The following is a 23,307-nucleotide window of genomic DNA, read 5'->3' as shown; positions in this document are numbered from 1 at the left end:
GGGAATGTAATATATTATGTTCCACACCAAAACCTAAATGTGTAGGAGGGTGCATGACATGCTCCAAGGTAGTTCAGTAGCACAAAGAAGATTTATGAAGAACTTGTCAAATAATTATTATCATGAAGGTCTCAGCACTACCTTTTCATTTCTCTACTGGAGCACTTTTGTACAATGCACACAAGAGGCCATTCAAAGCAAGCTGAAAATGGTACATCTCATTCATTTGTTCATAACGTATTTAATTTGCCACAGCTATTGAAATGATTCCCAGGCCATTGCAGCACAAAGCGTGTAAAATGATACAAAAATGTACTGGGTGCATAAGGGATAAATCCAGATTTTTTTCTCTCTCTTCAGGCACTGTATGAAACTGGACAACGTTCATTTCAATCCTGTCATCTGTGGGCTCATTAACTGGAATCAAGATGATAAAACGATTTTAAATAAAGCCTCCACAGATATATTAAAGTTCACAAAAATGAGAAAAGCAGGAACAATTTAAATGGAAATATCTAAACTCAGTGCTTTACTCCTATTAAATCAGTTTGTCTGAATGAAATAAATACTATTACAGGCATGATCATCAAAGAAATAGGGTTTGTCTTTAAAAGACAATTGGCGAAAACAACAGTTTGCACCTTTCAAGGTGTAGGTGACCTCCTAAAAATACAGTCACTTCAACGGAAAGTTAACAGGCAACATTTGACACTGATCCAAGTGAAGAAATTACAAGAATTTGTGACCAAAACTTGGTCAGATAGAAATGGTTTATGAAGCACAAGTTGAGAGTTAAGGAGGGAACCAGAATTAGTTTATCCTGATGTGAGTACCATTATTTTGGCTCCAACTGCTATTTCAGCATTATGACCACAAGTCGTGTGAAGAATGTGGAATATGGCTGCATCCATGATATTGATGAGAGAGAAAAACGATGTTCTTGAAACGATGAGAATTTCTTTCCTGGTTTGGGCCAAAACAATCTTTTGAAACTCAAATGAATGTTAATAAAATGGGATCACATTTTCATGCTAAAGTAAGTACTGTTACACCAACAAGGAGCTTTGGTGAAGGCAGTAGCTGGTAGTTTTCTGCAGGACTTTTAAGCAAAAAATCTCTCAATACATTCAAAACCTAGAATAAGCTTCAATCCTAAGAGATACAAGATTTTCAAAATCGTTTAATCAGGTTTTGAGAGATATGTAATTGTTTGAAAACAAATCACCATGTCTATGCTATTGTTCATTTAAATAAAAATGTGAAACGTGGCAAATGCAGAAAGATGCAAAAATACGGTTTGCATTTCATCGCAAACATTTGCATTGCATTGCATTATGTTTGCTCAAGGGATTGTAATATCACTAGTTTAGAATTTTTTTTTCCCATTGTGTTTTAAGTATGCAGTATACATATGGACTATCCAATAAATACTCAATGCCAGTTTATGTTTTCCTATTTGCATAACAGGACTCCAGATTGATTTCAACTTGAATATATCTCAATGTCACAAACAATACTCAAGTAATCTATAAATGTAGTTTTTGTTCAAATGATATGTATGATCTGATAGCTTTTTCTGTATAAGTGCAGCAGAGTTTCTGGGTGGCAAAGAAACAACAGACAGGCTGTGCATGAGTATGAATAAATATGAATGTAGAGTGACTAAAGAATAAAGAAGTAGTTTTTCCTTCCATGCATGGCAGAATAATATTATTATCTTCACTTTCCTAATCTACCAGAAACATTTGAAGAGGTGTCTTAAGTTGGTCAATATTGCAAGGTTTACACCAGATAATTTGGATTTGCTCCAAATGGTGATATTGTTTCAGCATCTAAAAGATATTGTCACATCAGAATATGATTAATGGTGTCTCATTTTAACCAGCAGAAACTGAATTATGTAAGTTAGGGTAAAGTGTGGTTCCCGCAAATATATTTTAGAGTCCATGAATATTTTTTTTAAAGGTGGCATCATCCATCTGATCCCTGATAATTGTATGTAATTTTCGAGACAAATATTTTTTTTGTAATTGGATCTGCTGAAATCTAAATAATTAAATTTTGACTGAAAGTTCCTCAAAGTTTGAAGATGACTCAGAACAGTTTCCAGCATGCAGTTAATGTGAAAATAAATCGGATTTCAAGAAAACTTACTTAACAAATATCTACTTATGATAAATATAACTGAAGATAAATTATCTCTACCAATGATAAAATATATTCTGTTTCTGAAAAATTTCCTTCAGTATCTACAGCCCTTAAAATTATACAAATGGACCAAATTACTTCGAAGTCATCTTAAAAGTTATTAATGATGCTGTAAAAATATGCTACGGAAACTCTTTATAAATATGACAGCGTATGGGGGTCACAAAGAAACATGAGTGTCAAATCTACACATTGTTAGCCAGCCTGGAGTGGAGGTCTAAAGTGAAAAACCTTAGAATATGCTGGCCATAGATGAAAAGTGGACAATCATGAGTCTGACAATATGAAAAGAGGTTCATTAAATTGATGAGATTTTTACTTTCTTGAGCTGAGAAGAATGAGGCGGGCATCAATTTGAAAATTGCACTGTTTTGAAATGGTGAGGTGGACTGATAGATTGGATGGGAGAAGATATTTCCTGACTGGGATGCCGAGACCACTGGTCAGGCAGGGGATTTCAGAGACATCTTGCAGTGGGCCATTGGAATTTCCACCACATTGGCTGAATAGGCTAAATTGTTCAGTGTATTTAAGAAGCAGAGGGTCAATGCATGGATGCAAAAAGAATCAAGGGGAAAAGAGAGAGGGTAGAAGTATGATATCAAGATGTATGATCAACTTTGATCATTTTAAATGGTGGAGTAGTGTTGAAGGGCCAAATGACCAAATCCAGCTTCTATTTTCTCTTCTGTATCTCTTCCCATTCCAAATCCTCCATTCTCCTCTGAATACTCTTTTTTATTTCTTTTGATCATTCATTAGCTCATTCATTACCATTCATGTTATCTGATTGCACTCCTGAGATGCCACGAGCCATGTTTTATTTTATTAACAGAAGTTATTGACGCTCCTTCATTACTGCTGAGTTAAAGTCTCTCAGCAGTTAAACTGCAGCAGTTTAAGGAGGTGGCTCACCATTACCTTCCCAAAGGTAATTAAGGATGGGTGATAAATTAATTTATCAACTTTCACACAGACAGTGCAGTTCAAGTCACAATTCTTTAATCCAATAAGATTAGAAGTGGTTCAAATTGATGCAAAGATTGTATTTTTAACCTCCTGACAATAACAACTTAGTCCCAAATAAAATGTGTTTTGATCAAAAACAAAATTCTGAATTTACTGAAAATCTGTTCTTTGAAATTTGAAACATCTCAGTCCAGTTTATGATGAACCTGTTCTGTTACACGATTGATTTTCCTCTCTGGCACTCATAATGTGGAACAAAGCTTCCAAGATCACATTGGTTTCCCAGTCCTTGTTTTTACAGTTAAATGCTAATCCTGGTGCATCGCACCAAGACTTAAAAATATTGAAAGCAATACAATTTACACCTCTTTTCTTCTTTGAAGATAATGTTGTTAATCACATGTTCAAAAACACAATAACTGAGGATGATTACAAACGATAATGAGGAACACTTGATTTAACATTGTCTATTTCTCAAGTCTTTTAAAGCATAGAATTCAATTTCCATCGCGAACAAAGCCTCTTTTATCCAAACTCATTTTCACATCAGTAGCCTTGCTTCGTTGTCGCTCATGACATAACTAGTCTTCCATTTTGAAAATATCTGAAGGGATTGACACTGTAAGAACTAACTATGATTTTTTTTTAAACTGCAAGGGGAAAATGATCAACTCCCTATTCGAGCAGTGAAGGGGTGGACAATGTTGTGGAAATTTGATCATCCCACTCCTTTTCTTCAAGGTACTTGCATTAAGTACAGGCATTTTCCAAGCATCTGAAACTCTGGCTGGTATCAGGAGAGAGTTAAAGATAAAGTTTACCAAATAGATTTTTTTATAAGTTGGTGCCAATTACTAATAACCATTCCATTTGGATTAGTGGTCACTTTTCTTGACAGAACTGCATCAATTCAAGAAGAAGTTACATAAACCTATCATGAATTATTTATAGATATACTTACACCAGAACAATTTTAGATAAAATGTACAATCAAGTGTATTGTTCTATGTTCATACAGATGAATTATGATTGGTAAAGAATTCTGCTAAAATCCATCATAAACATTATTATTTTCGGTCAAAATGATTTGATAGTTTTCAAGAAAAGAAGCACGAGTAGTGAAGAGACAAAAAAAAAGTAATGAATTTAATCAAGTCAGCAATTTTATCAGTGCTGTGAGTCTGTTTCATCAATAAGTTTCATTTGAGGCTCCTTTATCTGTATGCAGTTCAGTGGTGGTAATGTTATCCGATGAGTTTAGAGCTGGATTCTATTAAATTGATGAAACCAAAACAATTTATTCCAAGTGGTAAGGTGATGACCCAGCTGAAGTCTATGTGTTGTATTTGCATTAGTGGTTCTTATCTGCTGGCTTCAGGGCATTTATGAAATAATAAATCGGTGACCTAGATTTACAGATTTTAACAATGTAACAAGAAACGATAACAAATGTGTCAAAATGGAAGTTAGGTGGCTAATGTAGCAGGTGCAGAAATGATACTTAAACCTACTGGTAATGGAGAATCGGGAACAGAACTCGCAAAGCAAAGGACAAACCTCACTGGGATTTGGGTTTGGAGGGTGAGGAACACAGTGATCCACATTTCACTTAGGGACCAACACGACAGCCTAATTTGTGCTTTTGCATTCGACCATTATATTTCATTGTTGAGCTTTACCCACTGCAGGTGACAGCTTAATCTTAGCATCCTGACCACTGGGTGAAGGAACTTGATGGTGCAGACTGTACAGCAGACATTCAAAGTAAACTGCATTTTGCAAAGCAGCAGTTTTAGTTTATTTTCATTTATTTTTTTTATCTTCAGTTTAATTTTCTGAATTTTTACTTGTTTTTGCTTGTTCGTAATGAATCTTTTCTATTACATTTTCACCATTTTTTGGAATGAAATACAGTAACTGGATCAAGAGTGGAAACATTGGTATCAATTTTTGCTGAGGTCGGTTTTGTAATGTGGGAATGGTTTGTTGGGAGTTCTGGTAGTCCTCAATAAAGAGGAAATGCAGTTGCTTTCGTAGCCACTTGACTTGCAGGGTCACGTCCCTGGTTGACGGGGGAGACTGTTGGAAGTTTCTTCCACTTGACAAACATCTTGTGCAGAAAAGTGTGTACTCAGTATCACCCCCGTAACCTTATACATGCAGATCCAGATGTGGTGGTTAGTGGAGAAGACCAGGCATCTGCCTTTTGTTCCACTTCTGATTTACATAGGCTTTGACCGTCCGTGGTGGTCCCTGCACACGAGTTTTCAATTCAACATTTGGCATTTAGCTCCTTCTCTAGCTGATAATACCCTGCAGATTTGTCAAGAATAGATTCTGATTCTTATATCCTCCGAAGAGATAGTTATTGGTGAATTAAGAAGACAGTTTATTGTCATCTACATACAGATAATGTACAGATGAACAAAAATTCTTACTTGTTGCAGCCACAAAGGTCCAGAAGACAAACCAAGTACAATAGCAAAAAGTTAAATCATCACAATATGCCAAGACAGAAGAAAGGCCACAAATATAAAAGAAAGAATAAATAAATATTCACAGGTGCAATTTGTGCAAGAAAAAAAGCTATTATGCGTATAATACAGACAGATCTTTTTGTGTCTCAGATTTTACCTCTTTCAATGCTCACGCTTTGGCTAAAGGGAGAAAGGGACTTGTGTGCCAAAAATCAATGATTTTCCAATGCCATTTGTTGGACAGGAGAAGCAGAACTGTTTCTCTCCAGTCCCACTCTAATCTGATTTGATTTCCTATTTTTGTGTTTAGGACTCACAAAAGCTTTATCCAACACTCACCATATTTGTACCCAGAGTAAATGTGGGAAGAGGTAAAGGGGTAAATCATCGGTCTCGGTGGAGGTTTGACACTCAGTCATCCTCAGGACCATGTTTTCCCTGCCGTCCTTTACTTGTCTCCTGAGTCTAATCAACATCCATTAAATCGGGGTTAAATTTTGAATGGGCGATGCCATCAAATAGAAAGTGGGGAAGTCTAAACCTGAGGCTGTTCAATTGAATGAGCTTGATCCTGGCCAGCCCTCATATAAGGGTCTCATTGGTGAGTGTGATCAGCCTGTACCATTGCAGAACCCAATGATGCAGCACAATTAAGGGAGATACCAATGATAAGCCATTTTGTTAACTAAATAAGTAAACCTTTTACTATTTATACAATCTATACAGACTTTTTAAGGACTACATTTTGACTATTGAGTTGCAAATAAAATCTGCCTGATTTTGTGAACATAGAATGGAGATGAAATGCTTGCACAGAGTTGAGATGAATAATAGGAGCAGTCTTCTCCATGGCTTGCTCACATAAGTTCTTTCAAAAGATCATAAGATATACGAGAAGAAGTAGGCCATTTAGCCCATCAGGTTTGCTCCACTATTCCATCATGAGCTGATCCATTCTCCCATTCCGCCACACTCCTCTGCCTTCTCCCTATAAGTGGTGGATGTGGAACCTTCTCGGCTTCCATGAGAGATTTTGATGGAAGCCTAGAAGGGGGATGGTGAGGTAGATCCAATAAGCACTGAGGAAGAATGTGTGGAAAAAGAAACAAAAGAAATAGAGCTCTATAGTAATAGCTAAAAATTCTCATGCAAGGCTATTGTGAAAGACTTTTTTTTCTCTCAGACCATTTTTTTTGTGCCTTTTATCCCTTTGTAGCTTAGTTACAGGCTGTTCATTCCACGAGAACTCTAAATCAAGAAGGCAGCATTTATTGTTGAAAATTTGTTGTAATCCAGCTCACAGCGTTGTCAGTTAAATATTAACAAATTTGGACAAAAGTCATATTTCATTAACTGACAGGACCCCTGAGATTTACGCTCTAATTTAGTGAAGCATTCGCTATCTTTTCCATGCTCAAGCTCTGTTTTGGCTCATTTTAAACATACATTGATAAATAATGGACAGAAGCCAAACAATATAAATGACATTGCAGAAAATTTGGTCTGAAGTTATTCTATAATATTAAAAAAAAGGGACACATTTCTCTCTTGAACACCCTTTCTTGCTGTCATTATGGTGAAATTATTCTGTTATTTATGGAAGTGGACTAAACTCCCTTCAGAGTAGAGAGAGATTTCAAACAAATAAGTTTTTTTAAATATATTGACCCCCATGGTGCAATTTCAGAGCCTTTATTTTAAAATTCATTTTCAAGTTATTTGTTTCTTTATCATTCCTCACTGGTATCCTAATATAATCTGAATCGGAATCTATGCTGTTAGGAGATTAAAAATGTCCATCCTAAAAGATGAAAACAAATTAATTAAAATTGGGGAAAAAAAAAGATTGGTGAAGTTACTCCTTCATGTGAACATAATCAGTTAAGAACTTCATTAGTCAGAAACTAATCTCTCATGGACTTACCTCTTGACTTGCAACTATTCTGCCTTAGAGAACTCCATCTCAAGACTATGCAAAAATATTGCAAAACTTACTGCAGGCACAGGAGACTGCATGCTAGGATCTGGAAATAATAAAAATCCAACTGCTGGAGGAACTCAGTGACCCAGGCAGCATTTGTTTGGGGAATTCTAATACGAGGTGTCAACCCAAAATGCTGACAATTCCTTTTCCCTGCTAGATACTGCTCAACTTGCTTTGCGTAAAACTTTCTATGCACTTTCCACATAGGGGGGAAGTTCTGATAGGATATTATTTCAACTAGAATACTTAAGTCCAAAATTATTTTCTGAAGATCTGATTGATTTGCAGCTGTTCCAGTTGACCCATGACATTACGTAGATGAGTGTTGTATTCGGAGATCTATGCTCAGTGCTCTGAAAACAAATGTAGCGTGCCCATTTGCTTTGTCAGTCTATTTCTGTATTCAAGTAGAATAGCAGAAGCCCATGTTTTTTTTCTGTTTGTAATAATGTATGTAACCAAGCACCAAGAGCAGGAAAACACAGATATAGGAATAAATTACAAAGGCTGAAAGAAAAAAAAGGAAATACTTCATGCAACCATTGCTTTCACAATAACAAAAGCTTTAAATACGCTAATATGCCACAATTAAGTTCACTTCATTAAAATCATTCAACTGAAGATCAAAATGACTATCATCATTTCAATATCAATATAGATCAGTATAAATGATCAATTGTCAAACTATATCCTCAACCATTTGATTACCCTGGCGAACACATCTGGATAAATCAAGGAAAAAATATAAAATGCTCTTCCCAGTAAGAAAAATCAAATGTTGGTGTTTTTGACTGCAATTACAGACAAAATTGAGTCCACATTTATCAAACTGTGAAATCCAATATAATAGCATATTTATGTTTGCTGCTGCTCAGCTAGATTATCAAACCTGGACCAGAGTACTGATGAAGGTTGAAGAAATGATTCTCTCTACTATTAGCTTAGTATTATCTTAGTATTTAACATTATTCTTCAATGATTTAATGTTACTACTTTATTCTTTCAAAATTTGATCTCATCAGTCTACACTAACATGAAGATTAGTTTGACTAATTAATAATCAATTAAATCATGTTTAATTTATCAAATTGTTTGGATAATTCCTTGGTTAATACATATGTTATTTTGGGCACACAAAACATATTCATCGAGAAAGCACCATCGTGCCATAGCTGTAACACTACGGCCGTAATTTTTGTTCACAGAGGCTGGAATTTCCAGAGCACAAAACCCACATGGAGAATTATATTTTCATTGTGCCTCCTTGCTATTTTCTTTTTAAAAAATATACACATGACAGAGGTCGTAATATCCACTTTCTTGATTTTGAGCCAATGTAAATGCAGGCAATTCTATGGAATACCTAAACAAATTTAAGTTGAACTTCCTTTCGATTTATGCTATAATGGACTTTTTAATTGTATCACTTGGCATTGATATGCTATAATCAGATAAGATCTAATTTCATACCTATCACCTTCATTTTGGCCCAACTATGAATCATCTTAGCAGTGAGAGGAAATGGGCCTCTGTCGCCTAAAATTCATTACGGAGAATTGCTGGTAATATTGTCATGCCACAATTTTATTAACAACCAGCAGGAACAACAGGAAAACCAAAGCTGAAATACTTAGCAGAGATTTGATCTGAAATCTTTGTATGCCACATTAAATATCAGATGTAATCCTGGTCACCAACTCAAATGTATAATGCAAAGACCAGATAAATAGTTTGTATTGACCTGTTTAGGCTGCCCAGCTTTTTTTTTGTTGCTTGCTGCTGGGTTTTTTTTTTTGTTTATTTTGGTAGGTTAACAATTTTTAACAGTTTAACAATTTTTTTCTCCTTTTTGAATATTCCAAATTGAGGAGAAATGGATAATATTGTTCAATATGTTATAATATTATACATTGTATTAAGTATTGCAATATATTGATGTTTCTGTTTTTACTACTTGATTCTGTATTCTATTTCCCTCATGTATTTTTTTATAATATGCTTAATAAAAAGACTGAAAAGGAAAGAAGAAAAAAAAACAGTATATGTAGACAAAAGAGAGAAATGTAAACAAGAAAGAAGTCCAAACGCGCGCCAATACAGAAATAAATATTCAATATTAAATAGTCTTCAAAGTAAGAGTCCTTAAATTAGTCTCTGATTGAGTTTACTGTTTAGGAATCTAATGCTGGAGGGGTACCAACTGTTCCTGAACCTGCTGATAAGAGTCTTGTGGCACCTATAGCACAGATGACAGCAGCAAGAACAGAGCATGCCCTGGGTGGTCTGGATCACTGATGGTTGCTGCTGCTCTCCAACAGCAGCGTTCCATGTAGATTTCTCAATGGTAGGGAGAATTTTGCCTGTGATCCATTGGCCTGTATCCTCTACATTTTCCAGAGCTTTCTGCTCAGAGTTATTGGCACCCCATTCCCCATACCAACAGGCTGTGATGCAGCAAATGAGCACACTTTCCATGACACATCTTTAGAGGTTTGCCAAGGTTTTCAATGTCATACCAAACCTCCGCCAACTCCTGAGAAAATAGATGGACTAACATGTTCTCTTCACGATGACATTTATGTGATGAGTCCAGGAAAGATCCTCCGAAATAGTAACTCCCGTGAATTTAAATTTGCTTACCCTCTCCACTTATGATACCCCAGTGATTACTGGATCGTACACCTCTGGTTTTCCCTCTCTGAAGTCCACAATTAGCTCTTTTGGTAACATTGAGTGCAAGGTTATGGTTAGTAGGCCATTCAGCCATGTTTCCTATCTCCCTCCTGTATACTAACTCATCATCGCCTTTTATACCACCCACTACTGTAGTATTATCAGAAAATTTGTAGATGGTGTTAATGTTGTACTGAGCCACACAATTATAGGTATAAAGTGCGTGGAGCACAGGGCTAAGAACGCAACCCTGTGGTGCTCCGATTCTGATGGAGTTTGTGGAAGAGATATTTTTATCAATTCTCACTCAATGTGGTCTTGAGGTGAGGAAACCCAAGTAACAATTACATAGGGGGTTATTGAGACCCAGGTCTTGAAGTCTATTTATTAGTTTTGAGGGATGATAGCATTGAATTTATTTTAAGCTTTAAATTTTACACTTTTAAATTTAGGCATATAGCACGGAAACAGCCCATTTCAGCCCATGAGCCTGTGCCGCCCAATTACAACCAATTGACCTACAACCACCTGCATGTTTTTGAATGGTGGGAGGAAACTGGAGTCCCCAGGGAAAATGCATGCAGATACAAGGCCTTTACAGACAGTGCTGGATTCGAACCCAGTCCCAATCGCTGGCGCTAAAACAGCATTGTACAAACCACGATGCTAAATGCTGAAATGTAGTCGATAAAGAGCATCCTGAGATATACGTCTTTGCTGTCCAGGGTTCCAGGGACTTTTGCAGAGCCAGTGAGATGGCAATTGCTGTCGACCTAGTGTTGCGGTCGGTAGGCAAATTGGAATGGATCCATGTCGCTGCCAGACTTATCTAATGTGTAACAAGTAGTTTGACCATGAGTTAAAATACTAAACATCATTAAAATTCCAGTGTGAAAAGCGATACATCCCCAGTGTATTCCAGAGATAATTTTATATCAATGTTTCTGGAGAAATGGTAATGGTGGAGGGGCACGGGGGTGGGAGGAGAGGGAGAGGGGGCAATGTCTGGAGAGGTGCAGATGGGTCATGGAGTAAAGGATTTGGAACAAGATTAATTAATACAGTAGTTTCTTTCAAAGCTGCAGTGCAGGCACAGTGGAAGAATTGACATCCTTTTCTACTTTATGAGCCCATGATTCTAACCACTGTGATCTTGAAGCAGATTTTGACACTAGAATTATTGCTCAAAGGATATGAAACCCAAATGGAGTGAAACCACTTCCTTCCCAGTCCTAAGGTCAAGGCTTGAAACCTGATTTATGCTACATTACCATTGCTAAATGTGTAGTGTAAATGAACCTTTGAATCCATTGCCTGAGTCTTAAATATCTGATAGGTCCCAGTACCTAATACTGGAATAAAATTGCATAAAGGTAATTACAGCAAATACATTTTTAAAATGCCACTCAGTCTTTACATTGATGTACATTTGAATGTTGCATAGAGTTGCTCATCTTCAGTCTCTCTCCTCCTGTCATCGTTAAAGAGTTAATCCACCTTTCACAAAGATTTCGTTTGCAGAAACAATAACTCATACACTTCAACCGTGGTGATATCATATTCGCATTTCATGTTTTTATTGCTGCCATTACATTTAAACAACGCACTGTTAATTCTGTTAATTAAAAAGTTGATTGCTTTCGCCAGCCTGTGATCTCCATTTGGTGAGACCATATGCTGAAAAATTATCTATTGTAAACCTCAAGAGCCAATTCAATGATGTATAAGTGTCGCAAAGGAGCTGTAAGGTGAAGCACAAGTACCAAAAGTAAAACAATATAAAAGCTACTTTGTAATTTTAACACGTGTTCTACTTCACGTTCAAGGTATTGTCTAATTTTTAAATACTTATAATGGTAATTACTTTATAACAGTGTTTATATGTACAATAAACCTTTGATTACTTGATTGCAATAGTAGCGTACATGCAACACATCTAACTAATAGCTAAAATAAATTATCTCTTTCAGAGGTATGACTACCTGTAGATATTATGATTGCCAGGTCAGTGTGGACTCCTCAGAACCCTGTGGCATGAACTTGCAGAGCTCAAACCCACTGTAGAATGAGTGTGGGACTAAAAATCAGGCTAGTGTTGAAGGCCCAACTCGCTCTCTCCACAACTGTTCACTGTTAGCATGGGATCACTGATTTTCTTTTTAAACTAATCACAAATTAGACTTTCCCAGCTAATACATATAATCAGTGCACAATGCAGCACAGAGACAGATTAAAATATCTAAGCCACCCATTTCATATTATGGCAGTGTGCATTTCCCTTTCCTTCATCTCTCAATCAACTCCACCCTCACACGTTAGTTTATGTCTGATGTCAATGGATTCATAGACATGAAAACAAGGTATTAACTGTCCAAAAGATTTCCATCCATCTGAATTGCGATCAAAATCTATTTCCAGGATAATATAATAATCCTCTAAACTATTATAAACCATAATTCCAATCACACTACCATCATTGGAAATGATAGATAGACAGTGAATTCCTTTGCTTTAAAATTCCAGCTTGTATGGGCAATCCAGCATCTGGCCATTCACTCATGGAAATATGCCCCTTCAGGATTCACACATCATGAGCAAAATATTTGAGACACAGAATAAAATTTATTCTTATTGAATTTATTCGAAAAATGACCATAAATAATACAGTTTTCATTGTTCAAGTCGTGTATTTTGTTGCATGTGCAGATGACGTGGCTTCACACTGCAGAAAATCATGATGTGGACGGCTTTCTACAAACCCAATCCTCTCTGGTTTTTTTTCTTTTTAATTTTTGGGTTAAGAAGTGAAGGTTTTTTTTATTATTTTTTAAAAATAAATAAGTTTTTTTTAACTCTTTTTGTTTTCTGATTGTAATTGAGAGGGAATTAGGAGGTTTTTTTTCTCTCCTTTTTTTTCTCTTTTTTCTCTCTTTTTTAAGAGGATGATGTCACAGAAGATAATAAGTCAAAAATTGAGGATGTTGAATTAGATGAAGAGGAAGATGAGGGGAAAGGTGATAAGAAGAAAAAGAAGAAAATCAAGTACAAATACATTGAGGGAGAAGAGTTTAATAAAATTAAGTTAATTTCGATAGAGAATTTTGAAGATGATATAAATGAAGAATATGGAGAATTTTATAAGAGTTTGAACTTTTTTAAATTTTTTAATTTTTTTTATATAAGGGGAGGGGAAGGGAATAAAAAGTTTATCTGATTGTTTTTCTAAGGGATGTTTTTGTTCTCTCGATTAATTATAAAGGAAACTTGGTATTAATGGAAATTCTGTATTTATGTATTATTAATTATGATTTTTTGTATAACAGATATGTGGTTGATATATGATTTTAATATTTGAACTTAGTTTTAAAGTGGATTTCATTTGTTAAATACATGTATTATGTTTGATTTAAATATATGTTTAAGGGTATTATTTTAGTATTGATATTTTTTTTGTTGCTAGTAATTTTTTTTGTTAAGTTTTATCCTTTTTTTATAAGTGGGGTTTTTTCTATTTTATTTACAACATTGTTAATTAATTCTTCACTCTTTATTTTGTGGGGGAGGGTTGGACTAATTTTAAATTAGACGATTAATGTTGTGTTATAATTATTGGGGGGGGTTAATTTGTGTAGTTTAATGATGTAGTATTCTAATTTTTATTATCTTATTTTTTATTATTTCTTTAAATGCAATTTTAATTTTATTCATGTCATAAAATTTTAAATAAAGTTTAAAAAAAAAACCCAATCCTCTCCCCTGTCTTGTGGCAATTGCCGGGAACACTTTAATAGCAAAAATTAACAGCAAGTGACACTATGATTCCCTTGTTGTTGCTTCCTCGAGATTCAGGAAGGGTGAGGGGTGGGAGACTTCCAGTGACTGGTGGTCAGGTCAGTAGTCTTGATGTTAAGAACCTGTCTCCTTTGTATGTTCTCCCTGTGATTGCACAGATTTCCCTCAGAATCCCCAGTTTACTCCCATACGATAAAGGCATGTGGTTTGGAAGGTTAATTGGCCCATTAACAAGTGCTCAGGTGTGCAACAGGAGGCAGTGGTAGCAGTGGATGGGAATGTGGTGAGAAGAAAATGGGATTTGTTCAGATAGGTGTTCAGTGCTTGCTGGGTGTGCTTTTTGGTCTGCTTCTATGCTGAATAACTCTGTGACTCATGTTGTTCCAGTGGAGGTAATGATAACACTGGCATTCACAAAACTGGAAACTTGGTCCAAATCCAAAATTCAATGAATGAATCAATAATATTAAGGGGAGTACCTGAAAGATGAAAAAACTACTGAGAATTTAATTTTTTTCATATAACAGGAATGACACCATTGCAAATAAACTTTGATTTTTAATTTCTTGAGATTATGGAAGTGGATTGATCAGTTTGTGGTTTAACTGCAGAGGTTCTGAAAAAATTTGTTATCATTGTCCCTAGACGAAATAACTAAACATATGCCAGAAAATGCATCTCTCGAGTAATTTCTTAACTTCCACAGGGCAGACTGATTCAGAAACATTATTCGGTCCAGCCTGCCCATGCTGACCAAAATGTCCCACCCACACTAGACCCACCTGCCTCCGTGTGGCCCTCTAAACTGTGAGGGGCACTGGATAAAGTGGCGACTCTCTGTCTTCCATATGGTAGACAAAGTTAAAGAATTTCATGTATGTTACATTCTAAATGTAATATTACATGAAAACAATGGAACCTTCGCCCTTTACCTTTAAACTCATGCTAGGCATGTATCTGGTCATTTTTTTTTTCCTTAAACATTGCAACAGTACCTACTTCCACCACCTCGTCCAGCAACACATTCCATACACCCACTTCTCTGTGTGAAAAAACATTACCCATCAGATTCCTGTTAACCCTCTCCCCCTGATATAATTTGGTTTCTGATTCCCCATACTTTACGCAAAAGACTCTCTGCATTCACCCAATCTATTCCTCCCATGATTTTGTACATCTCTATGAAATCGCACCTCATCCTCCTATGCTGCCAGGAATAAAGCCTTAGCCTATAGGTTAGGCCCTCAAGTCCTGGCAAATATCTAATCTCTGAGATATTTCTTTCCAAAATCATTGAATCTTGTTTTAAACCCAATTGAAAACCTTGAAAACAAAAAAGACAGGTTTGAGGGAGATTCAACCTTTCAATCCAAAGTTGTCTCTGGGGAGAAGATAGAAGTGAACCTTTGGTGTGTTAAATGTTATCCTTATACCTTGTCAGTAAGTTAAAAACAATGTTTCCATTTAAGGATATATTCCTTTCTTTAACTTCAAATCATGTGCAAAGAAAATGTCGCAATATGAGATATATTCTGTGGGGATAAATGCAGTAAATTTCCCAGCAGTAGCTATTTAAGAATTATCTCCTGCTTATGAAATAATGAGTCAAATTTCCTCTGTGTACCATATATAATGAAATCGTAAACCCATTTTTTTATAAACTGGTTTACGACTTCATTTCACACAGTACACAAAGGAAATCTTCACCCAATATTAATAAACTAAATTAAATATTTGGTGGTCTCTGGCACACTCGTGGACTTGAAGTATTGGGTATATTTTACTTCTGTTTGACTTTGACTGTTGACTAAGTACATCATTCTTTGAAATAGAAGGAAAAAATGTCTCCATTTTAATATTAACAGGGAATGAGTGGACCTGGATCTTGGTAAAATAGTGTCTACATTGAGGCCTCAGTAAATATTACAGCTATTTTAAAGGTTGAATTTCTGCAAATGATAATTACTGCATAAGAAGTCCTGACAACCAAAGATTTTACAAAATGAGTTCAAATCTTGCCAGTGCAGCTGGGGAATTTGAATTCTGTTAATCAAATTAGTCAGAGGGGAGTAAGAAACTCGTGTCTGTTGTACTGATATGAAATCACCAGCTCATCACAAAATCCATCTTGGCTCACCATATCCTTTTGGAAAAGAATCCGCTCTCCTTATTTGATCTGGTTTATTTGTGGCTCTAGAGTTGACCTTTAGCTGCTCTCTAAAAAAGCCTGACAAACCACTCAATTAAACCAAACTGCAGCAATAAAACAAAATAAGAATAAAATCGATGCACTGCTCTGCTTCAACACAGCCAATTTTGAACATGACAAAAACAACACCCACTCCACTCAAATTCTTCTTGCAAAAATACAGCTGAACTGGGAAAGCAGATCCAAAGAGGAACGACAACACGAGAAAGTGAAAATCTTGTATGTTCATTCTTCCAATTGTGTGGCAACTAGAACTCCTCAAAGCCCTACAACCGCAGCCTGTCCAACTGTAACTTGACATCCTAACTTACTCTCAATGCTTAAAATGGCGAAGGCAAATGTTTCATAAACCATCCTCACCTATGAAATATATGGGTTTAAATATGTAGTAGAGTTTTCTTTCCCCCGTGTTGAGATGGCACCAAACATGGTGCTGGTTTGATTGTTATATGCGTTAACTCCTTTTTCTTCTTTTCTTCTTTTGGGTAGTTATAGGGGGGGAGGGAGGAGGGTGGGGGAAGGGAGGGAATTAAGGGAGAAAATTTTATATATTTGTATCCTTTATTGGATTGTATGTCTTATTTTAAACAATAAATAAGATATTTAAAAAATAACATCCTCACCACCCCATTCTATCTACGTTCCAATTTTAAGGATTGAACGAATGGATCCAAATCTAAAACTCCCTAATCAAGCTGTGGAATAACTTTTATCACAACTGCAATGATTCATCATTACATTCTTACAGCAAGCATGAACTCAAATGTCATTGGATGCAGCAAGTTTTAGAGTTTCTGAGTAAATGGGATCAATGTTGTACAACCAGAAAAGAGGCAATTGACAGCCTATCAGTTTCTTCATAAATGTTGCTGTCTCAGCAGGGGGAAAAAAAAACATCCCCAGATGTGAGAATGAATAACTGGTATAAAGACTGTTAAATGTATTTTACTATAACCTAAAACTCTAAGGTCCTGAGAAGTGTCCACACCATTTGTTTGTATTAAAATTATACTCGCTAGCAGATTCCAATCACAAATCATCAAATCCATTAGCAAATAGGCAAAATTACTGGAGAAACTCTGCAGGCCCCATGGCATCCACGGGAGGCAAAGATACATAACCAATGTTTCTGGCCTGAGCTTTCATCACGGTGTGAGCAAAAAGCAGGCAGGTACCTGAACATAAAGGTAGGGGGAGGAGCACAGGCCCATGGTCAGGAGGCCATAGGTGGACATGGATCAAGGGCAGGAGAGCTCAGTTATCTTTGATCCAAGGCTATTACTTATGGAAATGTCAGAAGCAGCTCGAGTTCCTCATGGATATCCAGTTGTTCTTCATGGAAACTTCAGAATCAGCCTAATCCATGCATTACACAGGGGTGAAAAGATCTGCAATGTTCCCAATTACAACAGAGGTTTAGAAGAGGAATTGAGGTAAGGCAGTGATTTCCTGCCAGTAACTCATTCCCCTTCACGTCAGCACCCTCAATGGCAAGCTGGCAAATGGAGCCAATTTTCCTGCCTTCCTTCAGGAAAGACAGTGGAAGGCTGGGGATTTATGTGAGTCTTAGACATTATGTTAATGTGCCTATTGAAAGAGAGGAACACAAGAAAGTAAATGGACGAATAGATCAAAGAGCTGGGTCTTGCTGACTTATCGTTCCCTTTTGTACATTCGTTAACATTTTCCATGGCTCCTGAACTGGGGATTTTTTTTCTCCTTTGAGCAAAGACGAGAGATTGGATATTGATGTGTCAGATACATGATTGACTTAAAATAGTTAAAATTGAGTGAAGCTAACCCCTCGCAGTATTTTTTTTTGTCAAAATTTAAGTCTATTTATCACAAAATATTCAGAACAGTGAGAAGGGTTCTTTTGCAAACAGACCAACAGGTTATCTTTAGCAATTCATACAGCCATGTAAAGAGCACAATTTACCCAGTGTAGGATTAAAGGAAGATCAATTAGCACCAAGTAAGGGCAGCATGCGAGCAGTATAATTAATTTATTCAGGAGCATGATGGCTGCAGGGAAGAAACTGTCTTTAAGCCTGTTGGTGCATGCTTTTACACTCCTGAGCCCTCTCCCCAGTGGGAGGAAGGAAAAGAGAGCGTGTCCGGGGCATGAGGGTCTTTTTGTATGTTGGCTGCCTTTTCTAGACAGTGGGAGACATAAATAGAATCCATGGAGGGGAGGGATATGTTCTGAGCTGCAATTACTACCTTGTGGAGTTTCTTCCGAGCCTGAGCAGAGCAGCTCCCGTACCACACTTTGATGCATCTAGCAAGTGTGCTTTCAACGGTCCCCATGTAGAAGATGTTGATGGAGTATTAAGGTAAATGGGGGCTGTGAAGTAAATCTGTTTTTTTTATATATTGAAAGCAGTGCAATTCTGGAACCCAATGTTGTCCTTCCTTGAGTTGGTGACATTGTCAAGGAAAGCAAGGAGATTGGCTCCGTTTCCTCAATGCCATTCAAAGGTGACTGGAATTCAAGGCTACCAGTTGAGAAAGAGAATGAGGAAGGAAATAATCCCTGGCAGGGTGGTGGAAAAAATCAATTAGGATGCAATTGGACAGACAGAGGAGAAAATAATTTGCTGAAATATCCTTTTTATTGTCTTCAATTTGAGCCTCAACTCTTCAACTCTTTCTGCTTTTGCACCGTTGCCATTCTTTTGCATTGTAGAAATGTTGGACCACTTCTCATAGGCACCATACTCCTAAAGAGCTATCCTCATATAAACAGGGCACTAGGTTACGAATGTGCCTGGCATCTCTTCCATACTGAACCTGATTGACGATAAACTACTTCAACTACTATTCCCACACTGATCTCAGATGAGAAGAAACACAAAAGGAAGTTGGAAGAAAAGAAAGGTTTACCGTGACATAACTGGTGCAAGTTTGATGAAGCTGTCCCTCCTGTTCTGTCTGGAGAAAACATTCACAAGTTGCTGATGTGTTCAAACCTGAACTTATTTAAAGAAGTTATTCATCACTGAGAAAAGAAAATGAAATAAATTGCAATCATTTATTAGGATTTTTTCTTTAATCAATCTCAGAAACAGCTGTGACTTGCAAATTGATTATAAAATGATAGGGAGAATATTGAAGAGGAATGAAATAATTCTAAAAGAAATGTAAATTGGCAGAATATAATATTTCATTGCTAGATTTAAACATGTTAATGAGGTCAATATGCAGAAGTGAGTGACCAAAACTTGTTAACATACTTGGTGTTATTAAACAAAGGGGAATTTGTAATGGCTAACTTCCACCCTCTCTCCTTGCCACCTTCTTTATATATTAGCCGTCATATATATATATATATATATTTATATATTAGGGTTCAGCAGCAGGACACTACTGGCCTCATGTTCTCACTTCTCTGCTGAGTGAGTACATTAGTTTGTTAATGTATTGAAGACCATCTTTCAAAGGTAACATCAAATGGAAACTACTATATATGAATTTTTTTTTTAGTTCATCCATCTAATATTTCTATATCAAGTTAAGATTCAGTGCTGGTGCACTTCCAGAACTGTCCAGGATTTGGTTTTAACTTGGTCAATCAAGTGAAAATGATAAAACCGTTGTGATGACAAAGTCGCCCTCAAAATAAATAGAAATCTTTCCGACAAGGGCTAGGAAAAATCACTGGGTTTTTCTGGGATTTTAGGCTTGTCTCCATCCTCCAAAATCTCCAAACATCTTTACCTCCCCACCATGCCCTTTCACCTATCTGACAAAGAACACACTATAATTTACCTTTTGGTTGGCAAACCATTCATTGGTTTGCCAGGCCACCAAATCGTAGCTGACTTAATGCAAATAAAACACCCTATTGTAAAATTACCTTACGCCTGAAACATGGGCCACAATTTGTTCAGTACCTACCATCATTTGAGCTCCCTTGAAGCATACACCACCTACATTAAACTTCGGAATGCTTGCCTTGATTAATTTAGAAAGGCAGGCCTTGGCTCTTTTAATTTTTGATCATTTTTCCATCATGGTAGATATGATAAAACATGTGTGAAGAAGGTTGAATACACTCAGAAGTTAATTTTTTAGCACAGTTCAGTTATTTTTAATGTATTATGACAGGTTGAATTCCACTAAATTGTTTTGCCCTTATACCCAAATATTGTAGTTTTTACATCTTCCAGCCAGTCAAAAACATTCATTTGGTGATAAATGTAGATTTTAAATCAGTAATAATCCAAAAACCACCTATAATGTTATGCATTTTTTTATGTACTGCAATCTTGTTTGGAGAAGGTAGTGGAAAAACAATATTAAGATAATAATTTTCTTACATGGTCATTATTATCACATCAAAACCAAGTATTCACGTCATGTTTGGTTTAGAGCTTATTGTACATTTCCATACTCTGCAATACATAAATATATTTAAGTAGATATTGTGACAGATTATTTTATATAGTATATAGATATGTTTTAAAGGAGATAAATTGTGGCAGGTTTTTTAGTGTAGTTCACATACAAACACTTCAAAACATGTGTGAAGAAGGTTGAATACGCTCAGAAGTTAATTCTTTAGCACAGTTCAAGCCAGACAGTCCAGGCTCCAGATGTCTTTGCAAAAACTTTGAAGAATGCCTAAAGCACAAGTAGGTGTTAATTGGACATGCTGTGGAGTGATGGATTTTTGTTTTGGAACGCAACAGATGAACAAACTCGGAAGATTAGGTCCAGAGCCACAGTCTGTCTGAGTGCAGTTGGCTGTTCTAAGAGAGTCGTGTGGTTTTCTTTGAGTGAGTGAGAGAGAGAGAATTCAGTTCTACAGTTCAGCAGCAGCTGGGACTGGAACAGGACAAGCTGGAAAACTTGTGGTAAGAAACCCTTTTGAAGATGGGTTGTGAGTTCTTAGTTCAGCCTGGTAAAATCCCTTGTGGTCCAAACAAATAAGGAAAAAAAAAAGGAACTCTGTGGTGACCTTAAAGAAATAGGTTATCATCTGGAAAACCCTGATGGGGCAAGTTTCTTCGGCAAGACACTGAAGTGGCTGTTCAGAAGGAATCAATTATGAGTGTCCAACAAGCAACAAATCTCTCTCTGAAAACTGACAAGAACCTTTCTGAGCGGTAACTATTTATCTTTCAAGCACCAAAGCCTGGTGAAATCCATAAATGTTAAATTCTGTGCACAGTCTAAGAATTGCCTGATACCAGTGAACTTGGAGGAGTGAGAAGCGAGATTGGACTGTGAATTAAAGAACTTTCTGAACATACATACATGTGCACTTAGAATTAGAAGGGGGTTAAGTTAGGCTAAGTTAGTGATAAGTTAAAGTGTGATCCTTTTTTCATGTTTAAAGATAATTGAAAGTAACTTTTGTTTAAGTAACCATTTGTCTTGGTGAACTTCTATTGCTGATGGGTTTTGGGGTCCTCTGGGCTCAACATAATCAAGTTTACAACAATTGAATTAGACTCTGCATGAGAATGAAAGGGTGATGTTTTGGTCAGGATCACTTATCAAGTGGAGCATAAAAGGGTCAACCTCAAATCCATTCCAGATTCTTGGTCCCATACATGGAGTAACAGCTGAAATGACCCAACGTGCAAATAATCGAAAGACCTTCCTACTTAAAAGTTGTGTTCTGCTTCAGTTATTTCCTCAATGAACAAATTCTCCAAGCCTTTTAGTCACAGTGCTATTCTATTCTTTGCAAGTGTCCATGGATCTTTTACTGACTGTCTTGCAGAAAAAATAATTTCAGGGTTGCATGTGATGTCATGCAAGTACTCTGAGAATACATCTGAACTTTGAACTTTGCTGTTCACTGAAGTAAATAACATACAAAGAGCTGCCAACAAAATATCCATTGCCATGGGTACTCAACACTTAACTAACAGCAGATCAACAATATTCAAAGATTGTGTCATATGTAACACACTGTTCTTAAATGTATGCTCACACTAACACAAACAGAAAATGCTGGAAATGCTCATTGGTTCATACAGCATCCATGGGAGAGACACTGAATATTTTAGGTCTGACATCCTTTGTCAGAGAGATAAATAAGTTAGTGTTCAGTTGGAGAGAACACAGGGAAGGGATGAAAGAGAATATCTCTAACACAGCTCTAAATGGGTCACTTAGAAAAGTTGCAAGCCAATTGAGCTTCTTTCTTATCATGTATTCCATTCAAACAATAATAAACCCATGTAAATCATCAAATATAATACGACATTTCATGCTAATACACATTTTTACAGCGTTCACAATTAGTAAGTACCTTAACATTAACAGTAACATTTTCCAATTAAATGCTACTGAATGTACACAACTTCAGTCCCCTGTGCACTCTCTCTCACCTTGATTTCCACTGATGCCAGACTTCCAGACTGCTCTCTTTCCCGCCCTTTCTGAAACTGGAAGGTCACCACCCTTGACTGTCCTTATCGGTATTATTTCCACAATTTGCAATCATATTAAACTGAGATCAGTAATTCAGACCAAATGTACCATCAGTCATAGGATGTTCTGAACTTTGAATCAACTCCATCTTGCAATATAAACCTTCCTCAAGGCATCCAGATCAATCAGAGCATGATTCAGACCATAAATATCAGAAGCATCAAAGTCTGCCACAAATCATTCTGTCTTATCTGTCAGAATAGCATCGTTTGATGTATGACAAACAATATTGTTACATCATCTCTGACCACAATTGTGGAAATTCACAATGCTCTGGTATTACCTTGTACTATCCAAACAGATTACAGCCCATTTCTCTCAACTAGTAAGTTTAGAGGATGATGGAAACTTTGTTATGGATAATACTTTATTCTGGGCACCCCTTCGTGGCGTATGTTTCTGTTTTGGATTGACTTGCTTGCTGTTTGCTCCACAGAGTTATATTTTCATCTTATGGTGGCCAATGCAGGCAATTCAGCAAAGCACAGCTCTTCCTGGGAAATCGGTCAGCACCAGAACATTATGGTTTTCAAAAAATACTTTTA

At 36.5% G+C, this 23,307-nt stretch overlaps 1 long non-coding RNA gene across 4 annotated transcripts; it reads right to left on the bottom strand.

Annotated features, from left to right (window-relative positions):
* Positions 1-203: 203 nt before the first annotated feature.
* On the bottom strand, positions 204-22,957 carry LOC138737483 (uncharacterized). 4 transcript variants are annotated; one of them, XR_011340962.1, is made up of 4 exons: positions 22,660-22,957; positions 19,199-19,313; positions 16,673-16,790; positions 11,881-12,052 (listed from the first exon to the last, which is right to left on the bottom strand). It is a non-coding gene; the product is annotated as an uncharacterized lncRNA (long non-coding RNA). The 4 variants fall into 4 exon arrangements; XR_011340961.1 differs by having other exon boundaries at positions 16,673-16,787; XR_011340963.1 differs by lacking the exons at positions 11,881-12,052; positions 16,673-16,790 and adding an exon at positions 204-417.
* Positions 22,958-23,307: the final 350 nt, after the last annotated feature.

The sequence above is a fragment of the Narcine bancroftii genome, chromosome 6, assembly GCF_036971445.1.
Source record: "Narcine bancroftii isolate sNarBan1 chromosome 6, sNarBan1.hap1, whole genome shotgun sequence".
NCBI lineage: Eukaryota > Metazoa > Chordata > Chondrichthyes > Torpediniformes > Narcinidae > Narcine > Narcine bancroftii.
This window is presented reverse-complemented; position numbering and strand designations above follow the sequence as displayed.